This window comes from Eubalaena glacialis, chromosome 7 (genome assembly GCF_028564815.1).
Source record: "Eubalaena glacialis isolate mEubGla1 chromosome 7, mEubGla1.1.hap2.+ XY, whole genome shotgun sequence".
In the NCBI taxonomy this organism is placed as follows: domain Eukaryota; kingdom Metazoa; phylum Chordata; class Mammalia; order Artiodactyla; family Balaenidae; genus Eubalaena; species Eubalaena glacialis.
In genome coordinates, this window is record NC_083722.1 from 3684007 (window position 1) to 3708024 (window position 24018).

The following is a 24018-nucleotide window of genomic DNA, read 5'->3' on the forward strand; positions in this document are numbered from 1 at the left end:
GAACCTGCAGCAGATGCTCTCAGGGGTAAAGGAAGAGGAAATTTGAGCTGAGAAATTTAGGAAAGGTAATGCTGGAAAAGACCTTTGATTTATATATATATGTACACCTCCCAAGTCACCTGTCGGGACCTCCTTGTTCGACAGATGGAGAAGCTGAGCCCTTAAGGATGAGTGTCTTCCCCACGGTCCCTCAGAGAGTGGACGGCAGCTGGGAGCTCAGACCTGGACCTTCTGGCTCCTGGCCCAGCGTCCTTTATGCTACGCTGTGTGGGGGAAACTTGGGGTGCTTGTTTTGCTACTTCCATGCCCCCATGCCCTCAACCGATGTATATTTGGAGTGTTCTTTGCTATATGCGCATATTTTTTTCTCCCTTTTGGCTGCATAGAAATGTGTTTGGAGATTGTGACCTTGATGCAACAGTCAGACTGGGGTCCAGAGCAGTAAAAGCCTAGAGATTTGTCTTGAGAGCCAAGAGATAGTGCAGGATCAAAACCCAATTCCCTACCAAATTACAGCTTTATAGTATCTCTGAGTTTGAATATAAACTTTTTTTCATTTCAAGGGAAGAATGTTCAATGTTAGTTGTGGTACATGATTTGAGTGTGTATTTGCCACAGTTGTGATTCTTATAAAACTCTCATTATGGTCCATATGCGCAGAGTAGAGGTTTACGGTCGTCAAGGGAGCATTAACTTTGGAAGCTGACAGCAGAAGCCCTGCATCGGCTGTGCTGCTTCCCCCTGCTTCCTCTCCAGCGCCCCCTGCCCCCCCGCAAGAGGACAGGCACGTTGGTCATTGGCATTCTGAAGCTCAGGGCTTTACGAGTGAGAAAGCACTCGTGGTGAACGTCAGAGCAGGAGAATCGTCAGCCCACCGCTTCCTTAACGCCGTGTGGTGTCCACCCTGGGACTTGAGCGGTGTGTGGGACCTGGAGCCTGCTCAGCCCTTGGCGGCTCCAGGCCCCTTGGAAGTGATGTCAACCTCGCAAGCTGCCCGTGGTCATAGCTACTGGGTAATCGGGTTTCGAATTGATGGGTATTTACATTTCAAGAGGGCTTTTCCTATGTTTCTGTAACTTTCCAGTCTAAACGTTTGTCCTTGGTGTGACTGGATAGCTCTTTTCTGTGTGGTGCTGGAGTGTTTAAAACCGGCTCGGTGTGTAAACTGCTTTCTTCCTGGGAGAGCACAGGATAATCTACTTAGGCCCACTTGTGGCCTAGTGGACAGGATGACTTTTCTCCACATCCCCACGAAACTAGCTCCATCCTGCCTTCTGTGCAGGAGCTGCTAATGTGGTTATTATTCAGTGCAAAGCAGCTGGGAGAGACTTACTGACCTGCTGATAGCATTTTGCTGTAACATGCTGAGGTTGGCACCTTTTACTTTGTCTGGTCTTGGCGGGATTAAAGTTGTTTTCAGGATAGGAACTAGAAGCTTATTCTCAAAAATTTAGACAAGAAGGAAAAATTGAAAGACGAGAGAAAATTTATTCAAGTTCCCTCCACCTGAATGCAAACCATTCATAACATTAAAATTTTTTCTTTCATTCTTTTCTCCTGTATAATTTTTTTGTGGTTCTAATTAGACTGTTTATGAAAGTTTTACCTTTCTCTTTTTCTTTTATTAACATCTATATTTTTCCTCGTTATTATAGAATTTCCTTTACAGAAGTTTAATTTTTCATTGATAGGCCTTTATTGAAATGTCCGCTTGTTCTGTCAGCATTGGGCCAGAGACTCGTCCTTTTCCATCCACGGGACTCTGGCTGTCCCGAGTGTTATTTTTAACACAACAAGGGGTTTTCTCTATATGAGACGACAGGGCTTTCTTTCTCTTTTAACTTCTGTGTGTTAAGACATACACACATGTATGCAACCCTGATAAATGTTACTAAGGAAAAAAAGACTTATACGGAGTTTTCTTTATTTGTAGATTGTGGTGTTGAACTCAGATCAACTTATTTCTAGCCTGTCCTCTTTAGATACATGAACCTCTTAAGACTGAGACCTTTTCAGCTTTTGACCACGCTGGCTTAGTCAGCTGAGGAGAGGACCATGAACCTCTTTTTAAGCATGGGCGCGGAGGGTGAGTGAGAGCCTAAAGGTCTGTAGGTGATGGGCAGCGGGGCCCGTGGTGGGGTCTAGCTGTCAAAAATGAGAGACAAAAGCCAGCCACAGACTGCGTTCTCCCATAATTGTAATGCATTTTTGATCCGTATTGATGTAATATATCCAGTGTGGCTCCATGTGATTCACCCGCTGTAGATTTGTTTGGGGGTAAAAGTGAGATTAAGTAACTTTGCATGCGTCATAGGATCTACTGAATGTTTTCAGGTTTTATGCAGTACACATATATATTCATCCACAAACCAAATTTAGGCATGTAAAGCTCTTTGACTTCTAATGAGCATTTTAGATGTGTGCAGTGTCTGAAGCTTGTAGATAATTTAGAAACAAGCAAATAACTTGGGACCATCGTCTGGAAGCAACTCAGATTATGAGTGAAGCTGCCGTCCTTCCAAGGGTGCCTTTTGAATTTAAAGCACGGCAGTTTCTTTCCTAGTATCCATTTACCCAGAAATTTAAGTATAACAATTCCAATAAGTATGTCTTCTGGGCTTTGCTTACTATTAATCTATACTAAGTCTCATAACCTGTATTTGTGGAGTATTTTTTTGTGTTTCAGGTGAGTTTTCTGTACATTCTCACTCACGCTTCATAACGACCCTGGGAAGCGTGGACTGGGAGATGTCTTTATCGCCTGAGGACTTACTGTTGGACGTCTGAGGACAATGTTGCCACCTCAGAAAAGATGCTAACGGTGGCGCAGAGTATAGAGTGACCTGGCAGAGAGAGCCCAGGGGATATCAGCACTTAAAGATCGGGCGCGTTTCTGTAGCTGCTGGGAATGTGCTCATCGAGGAGCGTTTTGAAAAGTTGGGTTATTCCCAGGGTGTGCTCGAAGGCGAGGGGCTCTTTCTTCCTGCCCCCTGTTCTGGGCTGTCACTTCTTAAAGAACCATCTCCCAGATTTTCAGGAGCACAGTGCTTACTGTTGATTTATCCATTTTAAAGGGGTCCAACCTGGACTTGAATAAAAAGTTGGGTGTCCAGTGAGTGCTGGAGACCAGTGTTGGGCAGTGAAATCACAGTCCCTTTCCTTAGGAGCTGCTTGCTTGGGATGCGTGGTCACTAGGAGGTCACGTCCCTGCTCCCAGAGCCTTGGGTTAGGCAGGGGAAACCGAAGGTCAACAGCAGGCCCAGCGCCTGGTCTTTGGTGGTATAACAGGGGAAGGACAAGTTGCCATAGAGCACGGGGGCGTGGCCTCTAACCCGGGTTTGAGGATTCTGGGTGGCGAGTGTGAGTGTGTGTTTGTGTTTGGCAGGTGGTGGTGCTGAAGACTGGCCCTTGCCCGCAGACATTACGGCTCCACGGGTGCGGGGTCTGCTGCAGCACTGGGAATTGTAACGCTTCCCAGATCTCAATGGACAGCAAAATCTGTGAGCCTCCAAGCCTTATAATCGTGCGAGGCATATGGATTTTATCCGTGGAGACGTTTTTGGTATTAACGAGCCACCGAAGGACTTTAACCAGTAGAGTGACTTGATTAGACCTATGAATGTGCAAGATCTTGCTGCTGGTTTTGGGGAAGATGGATTGGGGAGGCTAAGCCTGGGCGCAGTGAAGCCAGTTAGGGAGCCCCTGTAGAAAAAGGTGGCCTGATGGAGGGGGTGGCAGTAGAGATGGAAGGAGGTGGGTGGATCCCAGATGGAAGAGCTGGATTCAGCAGAGCTTGTGATGGGGGCGGGTGTGGGGCGGAGGAGGGTGACCAGTTGACTGAGCGGGGTGGGACTGGGGAGAGGAAGGATGATGTTGGGGAAGGAGTGGGTTGTTTCCGTGTTCAGTAGGGATCACCGGCCCCGCCGGTTTCTCCTTCCAAGAAATAGCTCAGGAAAGTCCATTAGCTGTTTGCTAAGCTCTGACTTCACTTGATAAACTGCCTGTAGTCTGACTTCTCCTCAGGTAGAGTCTCCTTATATCTTGTTCCACCTCAGTTTGAGCGGGTACATGTTTTTCTTCTAATGATTAATTATCTTGCATATCTTATTTGCATAAGGGCTCAGTTTTAGGGGCTTCTCCCCACACTTGTGATCAGTGCAAGTCCCGGTGGCATGGGGCTTACCAGTGGCTCAGGGGCATCCAAAGATCTGCAGCTCCCTTTTGTCAAGACTGAGCAATAGTTGGGGAAGTATAGATTCATTACTCTTTCATTTAATTGAATTACAAATTTATATTACTTTTATCTGAAAAGTTTTTGGTGACTTTTGAGTCAAATTTCGTATAGTAATCTGGAGTTTTATGAGAAAGAAAGAAATCTATGGCACAAAAGTTCAGGGACTTCCCTGGTGGCACAGTGGATAAGAATCCACCTGCCAATGCAGGGGACATGGGTTCGAGCCCTGGTCCGGGAAGATCCCACATGCCGCGGAGCAACTAAGCCCGTGCGCCACAACTACTGAGCCTGCGTGCTACAGCCTGCGAGCCGCAACTACTGAAGCCCACGCACCTAGAGCCCGTGCTCCACAACAAGAGAAGCCACCGCAATGAGATTCCCGTGCACCGCAACGAAGAGTAGCCCCCGCTCTCCGTGACTAGAGAAAGCCTGCGCACAGCAACGGAGACCCAACGCAGCCACAGATAGATAAATAAATAAATTTATTAAAACAAAAACAAAAACAATAACAAAAATTCAGTTGTGCTTTATTTTAAGAAAACCCAATACAGAAAAGTCTTAAACGACAAAGCAGGCAAATTCTGGGTAGAGATAACTGGTGGTTGATGGTGTTGCTTCGTGGACTCTTGGCTTTGTGACTGGATGTGCTTTAGGAATCTTCTGTAATGTAAGGTTTCTATGTTTACATGGCTTGGATTTCAGGAATAATCTTTTGGAATAAGGAACGGCCTACCTGGCTATTATTTAATCAACTAATATTGTTATGAGAATCTTGGGCAAGCATTATTAAGGATTAAGACCCTTCGCCGCCACGGAATGCTGGATACTGTCAGACAAGGAGAATCTTTCTTTATGTATGTGATGCCTGACCTTTGCCCTTAACTGTAGTTTTTGTATAAAGCTGTCCCATCTCTTTCCTTGCACGTAGCGCCTGCAGAAATGCCTAGTGAAATCTAACCCTGTGTGTGACGTTTTGGTCTGTTGACATAAATATGATTCTAAAGTCATACATTATATGTAATGAAATTCACTATAGATTTACCTAGGTAAATGAATGAGTTTTGAAGCCAAAAATCATAGAGGGAGATGGGAAATTCACTTGAGTGAGAAAAAGGAACAAAGAGAAATTATCATAATACAATCTGAAAAAAAGAACCCACATCTGAAAAATACAAGACCTACACATTAAGTGTTTGCAGTAAGTAGTATCTCTCCCCCATCTTTCAAAGGAAGACTGACGTGCCAGCAATAAAACATGTATTTCCCAAAGCATCAGGATCTACTGTTGGCAACATATCATTTTGAAATGAATTTGTTTGCTTTATTTCTAAAGAGTAGACTGGTTTTTAAAGAAAAGGGGAACAGAGGGCACCAGAATCCCTAATGCTTTTGTGATGGGCTGGTCATATATGCATGTTCAGAGGCAAATGACCGTGATGAACTACCATACAGGAACCTGCTTCATTTCCGTGAAGTCATTTCCCTCCTGCCACCTTGCGTGGCATCAACAGGTGAGTCATGCGTGAGACATAAAGCAGTGTACTGGCGCTCACTCTGTCGTCTTGTGAGGGCATCACTACGGAGAGGGGTGCCGGTGGCTATGCAGATGCTTAACTGGCAGCCTTAACTGACTGATGGAGCCAGATCCCTGTTGGCTGACATCTGCTTTTAGAAGTTATTTATAAAGAAAAGATCACTCTAATCAAAACAGCCAGAGAGAATTTTAGATGTCAGATGTACTACTCCCAGATTCATTAGGGAGGAGGGATTAGCTCCTTCTCTAAACACTTGTTTGTTCTGAGTGTGTTTTTCCTGTGTGTAAATCGTACTTTCGAATACATGTTGTAAGCAAAACATTTGAAACATACATAGATTCTTGAAGTTTTGAACATTGTAAAGGAGTCTCTAAAACTACCAAAACAACACGTTAACAGACGAAAGGAATTGATAGGACCACGTGTAAAGAGCTTGGAAGGCCACGCTCCTGTCCTCACAGTAAGAAAACAAGCTCAGCAGACTGAAAGTCAGCAGCTCTTCTTTGCTCCCTCAGAGAACTGACGTCGCGCGGTAAACAGCTGCCCCGAGGAGTGGACAGAGAAGTGGGCACCGAGACTCGCAGTGTCCTCGAGGCAGAGGTCCGGGAGCAGAGCGCCCCTCCCCCCAGCCCCCCCAGCACTGGTAGGGACAGTTCAACCGAAACGGGTGATGGCTGGGCGCTTGGCCGGCACGAGCCAGGAGCCCCGCCGGAGTCTCAGAAAAACCCTCTCCTGCGTCTGGCAGTGGGAAGGGAAGAGTCAGCAGTTTGAAATAGAGCCAGAGCATTCTGTGCTCTCATTTTACCAAAATTAAAACTGTTTTACCAAAGCGTGACGGACTTGGCTTTACCAGAACCTAAGTGATTTGGGGGGACGGGATGTACCCGCTTCCAGTCACCTCTAGACTTCTGGTCTCGCCTAATCGGGGGAAAGCTTGTACCTGGGAAAGTCTCAGTCCAGGGGCACAGGCTCAGGGAAAGACTGAGAGCCAGCATAGCACCGCAGGGGGCTTCCCGCGCCCAGCACGCAACTACGGCCTCAGGCTCCTGGATCGTAACGAGGGGTGACAGCTGAAAAACTGCAAGGCCCAGACCCTGCTTAAGGGGAAGCCAAAGGCAGTGGGGAAGACAAGGCGAGGACCCCTCAGTCTCTGACACCTGCGGCCACGGCCAACAGTAAACCCAGCCTGCTCCAGCCAGAGAAACATAAAACCTAACACTAGAGGCCTGTCTCCCTCAGTTCCTTCTACACAATACATCATGGCTGGCTTTCAGCAAAAAAATTACAAAGCATACCAAAAGGCAGAACACACTTTGAAGAGGCAAGTGAAGCATCAGAATCAGAGTCGGATATGGCAGAGATTTTTGAGGTATCGGACTGGGCATTTAAAGTAGAAATGATTTGGGCTCTAATATGCTAAGGGCTCAAATGGAAAACGTGGACAAAATGCAAGAACAGGTGGGTGTAAGCAGAGAGATAGAAACTCTGGCAAGAATCAAAAGTTAATGCTAGAAATAAAAAACACCATTACGGAAATGAAGACTGCCTTTTGGCTTATAGTAGACTGAGCTGGGCCAAGGAAACAGTCAGTGAGATACATCAGTAGAAATTTCTCAAACTGAAAGGCAAAGGGAAAAAAGAATGAAAAATACCAAAACAGAATACCTGTGAACTGTAGGACAACTATAAAAGATGTAATACATGTGTAATGAGAATACTGAAAGGAAAAGAAAGAGAAAGGAAAAGAAGAAATATTTGAAGTAATAATGGCTGAAAAATTCCCCCAAATTGATGATAGCCATCAAACCACTAATCTAGGAAGCTCAGAGAACATTATGCAGGCAAATTCCAAAAAATCTACACTTAGACCTATTATATTCAAACTGCAGAAAATCAAAGACAAAGAGAACATCTTGAAGAAAGCCAGAGGAAATAAACACCTTACCTATAGAGGGACAAGGATAAAAATTCCATCTGGTTTTTCACAAATCATGCATGCAAGAAAGAAAAAGCTCACCCACCTAGAATCAGTGAAATTATCCGTTAAAAGTGAAGGAGGAATAGACTTTCTCAAACAAACAAAAATTGAGGGAATTTGTCACCAGCAGATCTGCCTGGCTAGAAGTGTTAAGAGAAGTTCTTCAGAGCAAAGGAAAATGATGTAGGTCAGAAACTCTGATGTGCATAAAGAAAGGAAGAGTGTGAGAGGAGGAATAAGTGAAGGGGCCTCTCGGTTCCCGCCCCTGATGCTGTCCTCACGTCCAGCACCCATGTTCCCACCCATGCTGAACAATACAGACACGAAGAACAGTGCATTGTTGGTTCAGAAAGGGAAGAGACGCTTTCTCAACCCACAGCTGCAACTGAAACGGACACAGCAAGTTCTCTGGCTCATGGAAGAGAGAAATCTGCTCCAAAGACTCTGGGCAGCACTGCAAATAAGGAATGAAAATATGATGAAAGCCACCTTCCCCTCGGCTTTATGGCTTTATAGACATTAGTAATGTACCTTATCGTGTCTTATGCCACAGAACATTTTCTTACAGTATCGTCCTGCCAGTTACATTGTGGCAACACTTTGAGACCAGTCACTCAGAGCTTCAAAAAAAGGAATATGTTGGGTAGACATTATGAGCTCTTTAAAAGCCACAAATTATTATAGCTTTTTAAACTAGAAATGAAAAGGCCACTGAAGGATCCTATATGTTTTAACTTTTAATAAGGGAAATATTGATTGCTGTCACCCACATAAGCAGAAAACCCTTTGCAGTCAGTCCTCCTCCCTTTAAAGAGAAAGAATAAAGGGTTCTTGAGACCAAAAAGTGAGAAAATCGCTGTGGATTATCCCCAGCTGTGACTGGCGCATTTCTTGCTATGACCTCATCAGGAACCACTGTTAAGAAATTTCAAGTACCTGTGTGAGTCCCTGTCTGGGTCTAGGTTTTTGGTCCTTTAACCCAGGAAGCTGATTGTTGGTGACCTGAGCGACTTGGAACCGCAATTAGCTTCTTTCCTCTTCGGCTCTTTGTCTATTTTGTATGTTATTTTTTCCTCCTCTACTATTTTTTTCTTATTCTTCCTTAAAATTTTTCCTTTTTTCTTCATTCTTTTACTTTTTAATTAACGAGCCCACAGAGCCCCTCCAGCCTGCAGAGACTATTCCTCAAAGTCCAGAGCATGAGGCCTTGAATCACACCAATATCCTGAAACTGTGCGAGGTGATTGAGACCCAGGAGACGCTCTTCCTGGTCATGGGGTACATCACTGGAGGAGAGATGTTCGGCTCCGTGCTGGACCACGGCCGCCTGGAAGAGAAAGAGGCCTCGGCAGATTCCTCCAGGTGGTGTCCGCTGGGCAGGACTGGTGTGCAGCCACCGGGGGGCGTTGTCCACGGGCCCTAAAGCCACAGAACCTGCTTTAGGACGTTGACCTGCACAAGAGAGACGGCAGACTGTGGCTTCAGCAGTGCGTTCACCGTCGTCAGCAAGCTGAATACCTTCTTTTCTCTTTCATTCCAGGTATATTCTTTATTACAGCACACAAACAAACATCCGTTTTCTGTTTTTCTCTTCATTCTCTGTTAATTTTACAGTATTTCTAATCAGTGATGACAAGGACTGTTTTCCCAATAGGATCAGAGACCCAAGACTTATGTTATTGGGAAGGACCTTAGAGACTCCCGTTGTTTACAGACTCACAGAAGTTACATTCCTGGCCCAAAGCCACAGCTAGTTGGTGAGAGAATTGGGATTCAGTCCTGAGGCCAGCTGAATGCCTTCCGTGGCATCCCCCTTGTTATGCCTGGAGCTCCTCCACAGACAGTTATCAGGGCCCCTCAGTGGTCACCCAGTCCCTGCCTTTTAAGGGAAGGGATTCAGAGGGCTGCGTGGGCAGGTATTGAGCAGAATATACGACTGTTTTTTCTTTGTGTTCATAGAGAGTGAAAACCTGCTTGATCAATTCCTGACCCTGAACCCCAGTGAGAGGCACGTTAGAGGGAATCATGAGGGACCCATGGATACATGGGGCCCCGAGGAGGGCTGGAACCCCCCGACTACTGGAGGACCCGGCAGACTGAGTCAGTGCTGTGCCTGGGCTACACGTGGGAATCGGTCCAGGACGCACTGATGGGCTTGAGCGTGACGAAGTGATGACCACCTGTCCGCTCCTGGGCTACAGGACACCCCAGCTGGAGGGCTGCACCGTCCCCATGAAGCCCCGCCCTCAGCCGACCCACCCACAGCTGCAGTCCTTCCCCGGCCTGTGAGCTTGTGCCCTAAACCTCGGGCTCCACAGCCTCCCGGGCTCAGGGCTGTGGCCTCTGGTTGGTGCCACTGTGTCTCTCGAGTGGACAGTCTGGTCGTGGGAGAGATGAGACAGCCAGCCACGGTGGGCAGCACTTTGCAGAGTCCCTTGTGAATGACCTTGTCTGCAGTCCCCTGAGTCCTTCTGTGCACAAGCAGGGCGGGGTCCCGAGCACAAATTCTACCTGAAAACCTGAAAGGAAAATGGAGCTGTCCAGAGTGCTGGAATCGCTGAGCGTGATGGAGCCCTGTTCAGCTCAGGGGACAGTGTCCTGCAGGCCTGGGGCGCACTAGCGTCCCAGGAGTCACAGCGTTAGGAGGAGCCTGATCCAGACCTCACAGGAGGGCGGTGGCTCAGGGCAGCCTCCCTGCTCCTCTCCGCTCCTTACGAGCTGGAGAGCGGACGTGGAGTGATGCCTTAGGCCTGAGCTGTCTATTCAAAAGTCACTTGTTAAATTGGAAGAGCCCCTTTCCCCTGGCCAATCCTTTTCTATTTTGTACAAATTAATTTATCCAAGTCATTAATATTTTGACTCCTGAGGGAATATTAGGAGCTGGGTATGTAAATATGGATAATAAATATTTGATAAACAAATGTATTTATTGGGCAGCTACTATGTGCTTGGATGGTGCTAGAGCTAGAAAGCTGATAAAATATACTGCTTGTCCTCCAGGAGCAGTAATTAGTTGGAGATTCATTCACAAGTATTTATTACGTGCCCAGCACCCAGCAAGTAATAAAGAAGCGTCTCTTTACTTTTAGTTGGTGAATGGTGCAGATAAGTATAGAGGCTGGGCCCTGAACCCAGCCTGGGGATTTGGGAGGTTGCGGGGAGTGGAGGGAAGGTGAGGCGTCCTAAAGGAAGTGAGGATTGAGTGGATGGGTGGGTGGAAGTGAGCTGGCTGAGGAAGGACGGGGTAGCAGGGATCTTCGGAGACCTGGCCCTGACAGAGCAGAATGTATGTGTCAGGAGTGCATTTAGCAGTGAGCTGTGTGCATGGTGAAAACAGTATTATGTTCACTTGGAAAGGTAGGTGGAGGTAAGTTCTGGGCTGCTGGGGTCCAGCAGAGGTACACAGCACGCTCCACCTGCCTTCCTGGGTTGCCCAGAATATAGACGTTAACTGAGAAGATTTCGGATGCACGAACTCAGTGCTTTCCATAGATGTTCTGTAGGACACAAGGTGCTTGGATATTAATAAATGCCACGTGATAGATAGGTCCTAGGGTCCAATTGGTTCAGAAAAGGCAAGAGATTCGAGTCCCCTCTGTGTCCCTTTGTCTGTGCATGTCCCAACAAACATTTATTTACCAAACAGTGCTTTTCTGTCTCCATGTCAATTGCCTTTCTCCCCTTTGACACCCCAAACCACTACCCCTGACATCCTCTTTTGTCTTTAGCTGAAGATGGCATTTAAGCTGAGCGCTTCAGCCATTTTGGTGAGTTACTCAGGTTTCCTGGATCTCCCCCATGTTACATGTTCTTAAACTTTTTATTTTTTCCTGTTAATCTGTTTCATGTCAATTTAATTCTTAGACCAGCCAGAAGAACCTAGAAGGGTAGAGGAAATTTCTTCCTTCCCAACACAGGTATAGTTCAGGTACTGCTATGGAATTAGGATATAATAGTGACCAAAACAAACAAAAAGGTTTACAGTCTGGTGGGTCAGACAAATGTCCATCAAATAATCATGTAAGTAGATATAAATTTAATTGAAAATGATCTGGTAAAATAATTCATGTTTTAAGGCACGACAAGAAAAATTTAAACAGTTTTTTTTTCTCTGCCCGTCGTTTGGGCCTCCTCCCTCCCCTCTGGTGCGCCTCGCGCGTCTGCAGTGTGCATCAACCAGACCCCCACCCCAATGGCAGAAATGCCTGCTCAGCCATAAAGATAATTTTTCTTCTCCTGGTGCCAGCCATGTAACTCCTCAGAAGATAACATTCGTTTCTCAGTCCTGTATGGGGTCACGATGATCCATGCCTTGTACTTGGACATATCTTTGGTGAACTTTATGTACAATGCAAAGTATCATTTCCCTTAAAGATAACAATTGGTATAGAACAGGCTGGGTCAGTTGACCTGGGGATATACTGGGCTGAACCTAATGGAAGTTCTTAGCTTAAGTACTTACTTATGACCTTATTACTGTCATTAGTTGTATTCCTTGTATTCTGCCTATTGTACGAGATTATTGGCTTTGCATTGTCCAATGTGTGACTTAGTCTCCCATAAAAATAATGATGACTAGGCAACTTGAAACGATTGACTAAATTTGTAGTTCTATAGGATCAATGATTGTAGTACTAGTTAAATCAATCTAGAGTTGACTTAATGTATAGGTTAGGATGTGCTTAGATTAAACGCAAATACTATACCATTTTATATAAGGGCCTTGAGCATCTGGATTTTGATATTTGTGGGGGCCCTGGAACCAATCCCCAGCACATACTGAGGGACAACTTTATTTACTATGGAGGTTCCGATGAGATACTCATAAAGATAGAATAGGGCATATAATTAATTGTCATAAGATGTAAAAATTCTAGAAGTTTTTCCTCCAATCTGTAAGATTTTCCCTCTCAAGAAAGGGTTTTTTTTTTCCCCCTTTAACTTCTGTTATTTTAAAGATCCACTGGGTCATTTAAACTGATACAGTTCTGATGGACAGAATGATGTTGCATACAACCTGTCTTTCATGCCATCTTGCAATTGCCCTGCTTTGCCCAAGAGAGATACCAAGGTTTGGCCTTATGAAGATGGGGCTGTTTTTCCAATATCATTTAAGAGTTGCTCCAAAGACCTGCGCCTGCTTTCCTTATACTCCAAATTATACAAGTAGCAAGTTACACTTCTCAGTCATATACTTTTAATGATGAGTTTCTGTTATGATATGAATATTTAGGGTGGAAAGCAGCTGTCATCCAGAATCTTACCCGGGTTTCGGGTTTACTGCCAGCTACCTGGGCGGACAGAGCAGAATGACCAGTTTGGTGAAGGGCTCATTACTGCTGGGCCTTAGGGAAGAGCTGGTAGGAAGCTGGCCTCACCGAGGACTTTCCCCGGCTGCCCCTTGTTCTGCAGTGACAGCAGCTCCTGCTGTGCAGTCCTGCAAACGTATTCATGAAAGAGCGAGGACAACGCACATACACTTCACCTGCTTGAAACTGATTGACAGTTCACCTCCGGGATTTATTCTCTCTACCAATTAATTTATAATCTGTTCCACCTTTCTCTTCCCTTACCTGCCAGTCACTGCTCTTTTCAGGGATAGTTGCAAGGAGGAAGAGACTATGATTTTCTATCAGTGTGTTTGTCACAATTTCATTCTGCTATTATGTGAAAATGTGGATCCTCCCACCTCTCAACCATCATTTCTTCCCTTTCTCAGTTCTTGTTCTGTTTCTTGTAAGTTTTTTGAACATATTGGTGAAGGAACATTTGAATCATTTTGGTGAAATGAATTTCCTTCTGCCAACGTCTGAAGAGCACACATTCCGGGACCCAAAGCATAGATATATGAACAACTCTGTACACACAGCGTTGGAGAAAATGTAGCTGTTTACTCTAGCACTTCAATGAAATGAACGACAGAGTCCAGCCTTCCCTCTGCCTTTCCGGGCTTGGCTGGCGGCCCCTGGGATGCGGTCCCATTTCTGGGAAGATGTGCACTGAGGTTACGGGTTCAGTGGAAGGAATGTCAACTGGCTGTCCACCGAGAACACATCCCGTGTTCCCTTTGTCACTTCCCCGCCTCCTTAGATTGTCATGTTGAGAGACAAGCCGTCTTGCTGCAGGAAGGCGTTTGTTAGCAGCACTGCAAACATCTGCATCCTTGAACGTCGATGTAGCTCACAGGCGCAGAGCTCGAGAAGTTTGAGCATTTATCAGAAATGGCTTTCACCTTTCTTAGTACTCCTTTTTAGTTTGGTTATTCCTTTTAGGTTAATAAAGAATGTTTCTATGTTGCTTGGCTACTTCAGAGACACATTAGCATATCAGGTCCTTCTGGACATCTCATCCCCTCGTAAACTGGCAGCTCTGGTGCATGTTTTGAATTTTTCCCCCTCTGTCAAAGGGGAGAGGAACTGCTGACATATACTGTGTGCCAGAGCACTTGAAGCAACTCTGTTTCCAGCTTCTGTATCACAACTAAGGAAATGGCCAGAGTCATGCATTGTTGAGTTTGCTCCCTGATGCTAAGTGCACCTGACGGGTCTGCTGAGCCACCCAGCGGCAGGCGGGGACTCGCGAGACCCCAGCCGCTCTGCCTGCCTCCCCGGACGGGGGCTGCGTCCAGCTGTGTCCTCCCTGCGCGCTTCAGGAGCACGAGGATCACTCAGTTGCTGAAGAGCAGGGGCCACAGGCGTTTCTGTTTGTTCATCGTAGGGCACGCGACCTCCTACAGCTCAGGCAACAGGTTCTAGAAAACGAGTGTCAGAACTATTTTGCATACATTTTCAGGTTACCTATGGAAAAAAAATGTCCACTTGTTTAGGAAGGTGCCTATCACGATTTATGCTTTGTGATAAAATATTTCAAAAATTCCAAAATATTTTCCTTATTAAGCACCATGAGAAAGATGAAAGGCAGATGACCAAATATTTCTAATACGTGCAGTATATGTGACGGATGAATTAGTTATAAAACAATCATCGCTCTAGTAGTAAAATGTCAAGAATTGCCAGTTTAAAAAAAGAAGTCCAAAGTTTAATAAATATATGAAGACATTATAAACATCACTAGTAGTCAGTGAAATGAATATAAAAGCATACATTTTAAAGCATCAGATTGGCAGAGATGAAAAAACAATACTCAGTGTCAGGGAGGAACTGGAAGTGTGACTTCTTTCTTATCATAGGTATGCTTTTTTAAGTATTATGACAACTTAGAAGATGCACATGCTTTTTTGACATGATGGTTACCTTCGTCCAGGATTGCTAAGTACGGTATTATTTATGTCACGTGACCATCAGTGGGGAGCTTACTGGGCCCAGTCCCTCTGAGCTCTAACTCACTGCATCCAGGGCTTACACTTAGCCCCAGGGGAAGCCCAAGTTGCTGTGCTGGTGACTGAAACGACGTTTATTCTGGACGTAACGATCACAGATTCTAGAGCAGGGGCCCTGACATATTGTCAGAAGGAACGCTTTTCATTTCCTTCCAACAAATCATGAACATCTGCACAGGGCTGTCCTGGCCAACCAACTCATAAACAAGTTGATAGACGGTAACTCTTTCGCAATTTGAAGTAGACCCGCTGGTACAATATGTTTAAGTTTCTGTAGGATGCCGATTTCCAAAGTCAGTCATGTACTCTACCTTATTCAATTTCTCCCAACATTAGAGTGATGTTCCAAAATTATGAACGTCTAGAATGAACTCACCTGTGTCTCTAAATTGACTATAATTGCTGTCCTGCCATGGTTGAGGTGCTTGTGAGCTGTTTTTAGTCATAACGTTTGTGATACCAAATACATTTTTTTCTTCCAAATTTCTGGACACCAGCTGGGTGTCCTACAATTAAGTTAAATTCTGTACTGACAACCCGGCGTTAGCTCAAACCCTGCAGGTGAAGGGCTCAGTCCCACCAGACTTCCCCTCCTTCAGATGCTTGTCGCTATCTGGGTCTCCACCTGTACCTTTCACCAACCAGCTGTAAATCTTTGGTTTCCATAACCCCCTCCTCAGGTTCAACGATTTGCTAGGTTGGCTCACAGAACTCAGAAAGTGCTTTACTCAGTATTACGGGTTTATGATGAAAGGTATAACTCAGGAACAGCCAAATGGAAGAGCTGCATAGGAGAATGTGTGGAAAGGGGGCAGGGTGGGAGAGCGGGACCTCTCCACCCTCCCAGCACTGCGATGTGCTCACCACCGGTATGCGCTCCGAACCCCATAATTTAGAGATTATTATGGAGGTTTCATCATGCAGGCATGATTACAACAAGTACAGGGATACTGTGGATTAGAAAAAAAATCAGAAACGTGGCATCAAAGAAATCTCATGTTCATTAACAGACCTCTTTGGATTATGCCTCCAGGCTCCGCCAGAGATATCTTCATTCATTAACTCTGATGGGGTCGTTAGATTTGAATAGTAAGAACGTGTGAGCATGTGAACATATGTACGTTGTGACTTCTAAAAGACTGTACAGATGTTAGCATTATTAGGTCAGTACTATTCGCTGATCATCTTATTAAAGACTGTCGAATATTTTTGGGACCATCATTTCTTATAAACTCTGAAGTTTTCAGGTATCTACCTCAGTCAGCCATCTTTGGATAAAAGATTTAATTTTCTCTCGTATTGTTTAGTTGAATTAATCGTGGTGGTCTGCATTTTAATGTCTCCTCTTTCAAAGTGTGTTTATTAGACGGATGAGTTGTAGTCTTAAAGTGCTTTGTACGTAGATACTCAGAATGAGAGATTAACTGGAGCCCATGTTTCACATCTTCTGGGAGCGTTTAAATGTCTCTGCTTTCACCATGTCCAGCCTGCCCTGCTGTACCTGTTTTACTCCTTAGGATTCACTGATCACAGAAAAGGGCTCAAAAAATAGTGCTGTCCTGGTGGCTGGGATTTCCTCTTATCTGACCCTGAAGGTTAACTTGACGGACGTTCATCTCTATGATACTTTGGCATCTTAGGACCAGGAGTGGAAGGTCAGATACAAGGACGTATGTAAGGGAGAGCTGGGGGTTAGCTGCCCCACCCCCACGTTGGTTGTTACTGGGTCACAGTAGGGTTGGGTCTAAAGGAAGTGTGAGATCAATATGGACAGAAATGGACCACACAACAAGGTGTGGGGAATATTCCCTGTGGTCCAGGCGAATATCAGGTAACATTGGCTGCTTCTCAGGGCAGGTTCTACCCCTGTTCCTGGTCTTAAAGGGGGCATTACTCTGAACCCATTGTCCACTGTTACCAGTGTAATTTGTGGTCTCAGAACTTGTGTGAGGATGTATGTGTGGTTCAGTGAAAATCATGTACAATTTCTTCAGACCTTATGAGCCAGCTATTCGGCAAATGACTTTAAATACATTATTTCATTTAGTTTTCACAGAAACTGTGAAATGGGTATTCTTCACCCCCATTTTTCAGACAAGAAACTCAAGTCCTGAGAGGTAACATGATTTGTCAGGCTCCAGGTTAGGTTTGCAAAGTACTGGAGCCAGGAATCAAACCCAGGACTGCGTCACTCTGGTGACTGACGGACCCTGGGCACCTACTATGTGGAGAGCCCTGGGCGGACACCAGAAATGCACAGAAAACTAAGCTGCCTCCACCTCAAGAAAGGTGACACATTGTCCTCATCGGAATGCTAAGGAGGTTCCAAAGTGACTCAATTAAAAGCACTGCATAAATGCATGACATTATACCAGGTTGGCAGTGGTTTCCTGCCAATATATGAAGTGCTAAGAATCAATGGGAAGAAGTATATGGTTATAAAACAGAAATGAGCAGAGCATAGAAAGGCTAATTGAAAGCGTGGAATGTTAGAAAACCTGCAGATTTATTTATGTGAAGTTTGGAAGATGCTACTCTAGCAGTTTCTGGCTGGTTTTGATGATTGATGGTGTACCTAAAGTAGCTGAGCTACTCAGATTAACTCAACAGTGCTTTATCTAAAAGCATGCTCTCTCAGAGAACCTTACTTCCGTGCACCTGAAGGGCACGCACCTGTGTTACATTGGGTATAAGATGCTTTAGGGTCAGAGAGGAAATGCAAACAAAGGCAGTCTTACGTGGTTTCAACACCATTTATCAGTGTTCTGCCTGTGAGAGCGTGCCTGAGCTCATAGTGATAAAGTGTGAAGGGCAAGGGGGTGTCAGTGCTCACAGGGGAAGATGGTTCCAACGAGGACAAGGGATTACAGCCACAGTGGTTCAGTAGTAAGGAATATAGGAGAGCAGATATTAGATTTGCTTTTATTCGGCAAAGTGAATAATTCTGAGATGACTCAGTTCTCAGGTTTATAGGCCAAATCAAGAATGCTATACTAACATTGAGTTTCTGATATGATTTTTAAAATTTAATCCAAAATACCTGGGGTTTTTTTGTTGTTGTTTTTTGTTTTTTTTTTGGTATTAGTAACTTGTAAAATGTACCATTCTACTTTTTTAATTGTCTAGGCATTTTCTTTCACCAAGTACCTTTTTGTTCTGTTTTGATGGAATTCTGTCAGTGAAATTAAAGAAAACTAAACCATGTGCTTGGGAAGAGTCAATATTTAAGTGATGTGCTATGTATTTTGATTTTACTTGAAACAGGTCGGAAGGGAGAAGAAAGAAATTTGTGCATAGAACTCACCCATTGTGTGCCAGGCACCCTATTAGATGCCATGTGTATACATACTGATATATTTATATGTCTATATAATGTTATCTCACTTTGTCTGCATAGCGTTTATAACCATTTTGCATATGACAACATTGTGGTTTCAAGAGATTAAATGACTTGCTAGTTAAGACAGGTTTAGAATTTGAACCCAGGACTTTTTCTTTCAAAGCTCTTGTTTTTGTTGGTGTTTGCTGCTGTCTCCGACTGCAATTGCAGTTATCAGACTGAATTGCAGTTATCAGAAGATTATAGAACACAAAGTGGGGAAGTTGTAGTGTTGCTTTCGATCTACTTGTTTTGAGCAACACGATCATATTAAGTAGATGTTTTCAAGAGGGTCCTAGAGTGAGTCTAGAAAATGTGTGAGGAGAGTTCTGCCTTGCTAGGTTTTGAGCCTTTTTTCAAGGATATAATCATCTAGAGCGGAGGAGGGTGCCTTTCTGAATTGCTGGTGTCTGCTTATAATTGATTTTTAGACATTTTTATTGGCAGCTGTTACTTGTGAAACCGTGCTGTTTGGCGGCCGTTTTGCTTCACTTGTCTGGCCGCTTGGCATTTTGAGCCATGCCCAGCGAGCTATCAGACCAGCAGCACACCACCTAAGCGTCTGTTGTGACTTTGAACTCTGCCTTCGCTCATCTGGTCTGTGCACCGTCTGCTGTGTCTTCCCTGATCCTTTCTGGCTCTCTAGACTTAACGCATCCATCCCTGACTATCCACTCGGGGCCTCACCTCTCCCGTAGATGCGTCCGCCATCATTCTCTGCGTTGGCTCCTCCTCCTCCCGCACCTCGGTGGGACTCTCTGGCTGTCCTCTAGTTAATCATACGCTCCTTTATAAATGTATTTCTCTGTGTCACTGTGAATACTGCGGAGCTCTAGCTTCATATATTTTAAACTCTTTGATGTCATGGATGGTGATTTGAACAGTATTTTACACAAAGTAGGACTTAAAAAAAAAAAGCTCCTTACAAAGTATTTCATGTGACTTCGTTTTAGTAAACTCTTTGGCAATACAGGCGTAAAATAGTTTGATCATGCACGGTGTCACAAAGAGTGCAGGGAGCCTGACACTTATACATCGTTGGTGGGACTCCTAACCAGTGCACTCTCGTTGGGGACATCCATTTGGCCCTATCTGTTCAAGTTTAAGATGCATAAACCATTTGACCTTGCAATTCAGCTTTTAGGAGTTTATCCTACAAATGCTTTTATGTATATGCAAACATGTGAACAAGGGTGTTGTTTATAGATTTATTCATTTTAGCAAGATATTGGAAAAATTTAAATGTTCAATAGGGAAGTTGCTAAATACATTGTGGGGCTTTCATATGATGGAATACTCTGCACCATGTAAAAGAATGAAGTCGATCTACATGTGCTACTGGACTTCTATGGAGTATCTTCTGTGTAAATTAACTGACAAGAATAAGGTGCAGAACAGATGCTAACATTTGCGTAAAAATTAAGTCTGTGGGGTTGGGGGGTATATGTGTGTGTATAGATGCATACAGTTGTATAGCATGGAAACTTGCTTATACGGCGGTCCAGGAGGCAGTAGAAGTTTGTTCTTCACTGCTTACCCTTTCATAACATTTGAATGTTATTATTATGTATGATTTTTCTATGAAAAATATTAGATTAATTTTTTAAAAGTCTGGTAGTACAGACTTAAAACTCCCAAGTCTATTGACTTAACAGTAGATGAGATAATGTGTATATAGAGCTTAGCATAGTTCCAGATATAATAATGGGTTTTCAGTAAATTAGCATGAGTGGTGGCCATGGCAGAGATGGTGGTGGAGTAGTATGAGGGTGTCAGAACTTTACGCTGAAGAACCCCTTGTGACAGAGAACAGCTAATGTTCCATCCCCCCATCTCTGCCTCACCTGGGCATTTGAGTTGTCTTAAAGAGGTGGTCTGAAGTGTGAAATAGTGTATAGTTCTGGTGCTTTGGTTTACAAGATAAAGTTAAAAAGTAATGTTTTTCTTTGTTTTCTGTATTTCCATGTTTGTTTTTTAACATAAAATAATTGTGTATCTCTTAATATCAGAGAAAAAAATTAAAAACTAATGTATCTCCTCAGGGAAGAAGCAATTATTCAGTCAAACTTTGCAGTCTTGACAGATGAGCCGTGTCATCTTGGGGTATGGAGCCTTGTCCCCTGCCGTCCAGCTCCGGCTGTGTGCAAACCCTGTTTCCAGAAGAGGCTTTCTCTCTATAAATTAAGGTCGGGATCTGATGTTTCCTTCTGATGATTTCCATCATGATTAGTGATTTCTGTGAAGTCGTTGGAACGGAAGGCTGCTTCTCAGTCACGTGCCATCTGTTGCCTCTTGACCTGTGGGAGCATCAGTCCCCAGCACGTGTGGCTGTCAGGTGTGGTTGTCAGGAATTCCTGCTTCCAATTCAGCGTCCTCATCTCGGGTCTTTACTGCTGTCAGTGACTCACACGTTTGCAAATTCCTTGTCCATTTCAGTTCTGCCCCATCTGATCCTTTGTGAGGACCAAGGCCAGAGAGAGGAACAGGTGTTCTCCTGGGAACCGTGGCCAAGGGAAGTGGGAATAACAAGGAGGGAGAGATCCACGGGTGACCCGCAGGGAGACCACGTGCAGTGCTTTGTGTCCATGTTTCTTCTGCAGAGTGTTGCAGCTTTCTGGTTTGATGGGCTGTATTCATAAGACTATTAATAGATGTGTTTTTAATCTTTGTGTCCCACAGTTAGGTATTGATGTTATTTTTTTTGACCAGTATTAAAAATCTAGAATTGATTTAATTAAATGCACATATGTCATTCAGATAGAAACAATTTCAAACCCTGCTTCTTTTTTTTTTTTCTGTTCCAATAAACCTTTATTTACAAAAACAGGCAATGGGGTTTTGGAACTGGATAGAGGTTGCACAACACTGCAAATGCATTAAATACCACCGAATTATTCACTTTAAAATGGTTCGTTTTGTGACATATGAATTTCACCTCAATAAATTATTATTATTATTTTTTAAATTATTTATTTATTTTTGGCTGCGTTGGGTTTTCGTTGCTGTGCGCGGGCTCTCTCTAGTTGCTGCGAGCGGGGGCTACTCTTCGTTGTGGTGCGCGGGCTTATTACGGTGGCTTCTCTTGTTGCTGAGCACGGGCTCTAGGTGCATGAGCTTCAGTAGTTGTGGCTCGCGGGCTCTAGAGCACAGGCTCAGTAGTTGTGGCGCACGGGCTTAGTTGCTCCGCGGCATGTGGGATCTTCCTGGACCAGGGCTCGAACCCATGTCCCCTGCATTGGCAGGTGGATTCTTAACCACGGCGCCACCAGGGAAGTCCCCATAAATTATTTTTTAAAAGCAAATAGGCAGTTGATGGGATTTGGCTCACAAGTAGTGGTTTTCTGACATGTGACCAAGATCAACCTTTAATTCTTTGCTTAAACTCATTCCAGGCAACCCTAATTTGCAGTTATGTAACATCTACCTGCATACTTATGACAGGTCACTCACTACCCCACAAGGTACTTTTTTTTCACTTATGGACAGATCCTGATCCTATCTGGAGGGTTTTTTCATATACAAAATCTCCCTCCCTATGCCTTCTATCCACAGAGAGTTTACTTATGTTATGATTGTCTCCTTCACTAAAGGAACTCCATGCCGGGTTGGTTTAAAGGATGCGTTCACTCTGATTGGAGAAATACTGGACGGGAACATGCTTATGTGCTAAAGCACCAGGCAAAGAGAAACTGAATCCCTCAGTTAAAGATACTCACCAGCATGGAGTGACTTCTCTCATACACACACACGTCCATCATCAGCAGATTTTTATTAGATGGAAGATACCTAGTGCTGGCTCAAAGGAAAGTGGTGACAATTGGCAAGCACTCCTCCACAGAGGAGAAGAGGCACTCCTGGCTGTGGAGGTGGGTACTTACGATACTGAGGGTCAGGGTCTCCTGCTTGACTTTGGCCACCTGGGAAGCTCTTCCCCTGGGCACTCAGTATCACCAGTGCTGGCACGAAAGGGTCTGCAGTGCGTTGGTTCAGCGTGGGTAGCAGTTCTTCCAGTTCTGGCTGGGCTTGGAACCTTCCCTTGAAGTCTCCTTCAGTGTGCTCCCTCACTGACAGTTTGACTCCTTCAGGAAGATTGCTTTGGGTTATTTCCCAGAAAATCTCTGCAATGTATCGCTCAAACCGCTGATCTGAACCGCTCGCCCATGGGTGGTAAGAGCTGAGTCCAGGAGCATTTTGCTGCCTTGGTTCTGCAACTGCAACACTGCCATGGTTTTGGTGGGCCTCGCATAACTTTCCTCGACTTTAATGGAGAGATGGTTGCAGAGGTTGTGAACATATTGGGCATAACTCTCTGCCAGGGCCATATCATATGCAGTCAGGTGAATGTTTAAAACCCCATATTCATAATCTGTCCCCAAATTAATGGATCTCACTTCCACTTTTCCCCTCTTCTTCTTGGGCTCTTGTGCTTTAAGTAGGTGCTGGTACCTTCCAGTGCCACGCGTGGGCTGTGACCTGTAGTGCCGAATGGTGCTCAGCAGAATGCCACCTGCAGAACAGAGGGGATTCTCTCTTGAAGTTCCGAACCTCAAGAGGGAAAAGGCTTACTTAAAAACGGTGTCATTCCTCAGACACAGCGCCTTTCCCAGAGCTCCATTCATCCTTTGCTGCTGCGCGGCCTGTAACTGTGCCAGCTGAAGATCGGCCCAAGCAGCTGCGACCCCTGGGTGTCCGAAAACCAATCCTGCTTCTTCTGAACAAATATTCTGAGGTGAAAATCAACATGTTCCTGAGCAATTAGAAATTGTGATGTACATCATTTTTCTTTAATATTTTAGCAATGCTTTTAGGTGACATACAATTACATTGGGTGTGTAGAACTGTCATGAATTAGTTTTTCACTATTACTACCAGAGATTTAAGTTTATGGAGAAATTGGGTGACCAGTCATCAAAGCAAATATAATATTTAACAAAGTAGAAGGTAAAAAAATTTAACATTTGTTATGTAAACACAGACTCATTTTTATTTATTCCCGTTGTCGAATAGTAAGTGGTGGTACTTTTAAATACAGTGAGTGTAGTCACCAGAGGTTGCCTAGGCATTTAGCTCCATTCTTTTCATACCTTTGGGACAGGTGTTTTGCCTTTTGCAGAGAAGAGAGAGACAGGAGGTTTTATGGTTCGGACTGTGCTGAGCTCAGAGGTGCTGTCCCCGCTTGCTGAGTGTCCTAGAGCAGATCTAGAGAAGCAGTGGGCCTGCTGCTTCAGCACAGAGCTCTCGTGAGACTTAATATGAAAAAATTACAGAGGCGTAAATGTAGTTGAACCATTAATTTTCAACGTTTTTTCCCTATCATGTTTTCTTTTTATTGTCAACTAAAAATTGTCACTCACCATCTGGTTCTATAAGAATGAAGTCACTGGCCACTACAGTCGCTGACCTTCATCGCCCCCTGAAAGGAGTTCAGGGCGGAGATCAGGAATGAGGCCCTCTGTGCTCTGGGGAAACTGGCAGAACAGGCCTTCAGAGAGTTAGATCTTTCCAGGAGAAGACTTTATGAGCCCAATTCTCGCACCTCTTCGTATCTAGAAA

The 24018-nt window shown here is 44.5% G+C and overlaps 1 protein-coding gene and 1 pseudogene across 4 annotated transcripts in view; one reads left to right on the top strand and one right to left on the bottom strand.

Moving 5' to 3' along the window:
• The window catches only part of FARS2 (phenylalanyl-tRNA synthetase 2, mitochondrial), a 453696-nt gene that overhangs the window by 23563 nt on the left and 406115 nt on the right, over window positions 1-24018 (top strand). The window lies entirely within an intron of this gene.
• On the bottom strand, window positions 13025-23132 carry LOC133094922 (large ribosomal subunit protein mL48-like; annotated as a pseudogene).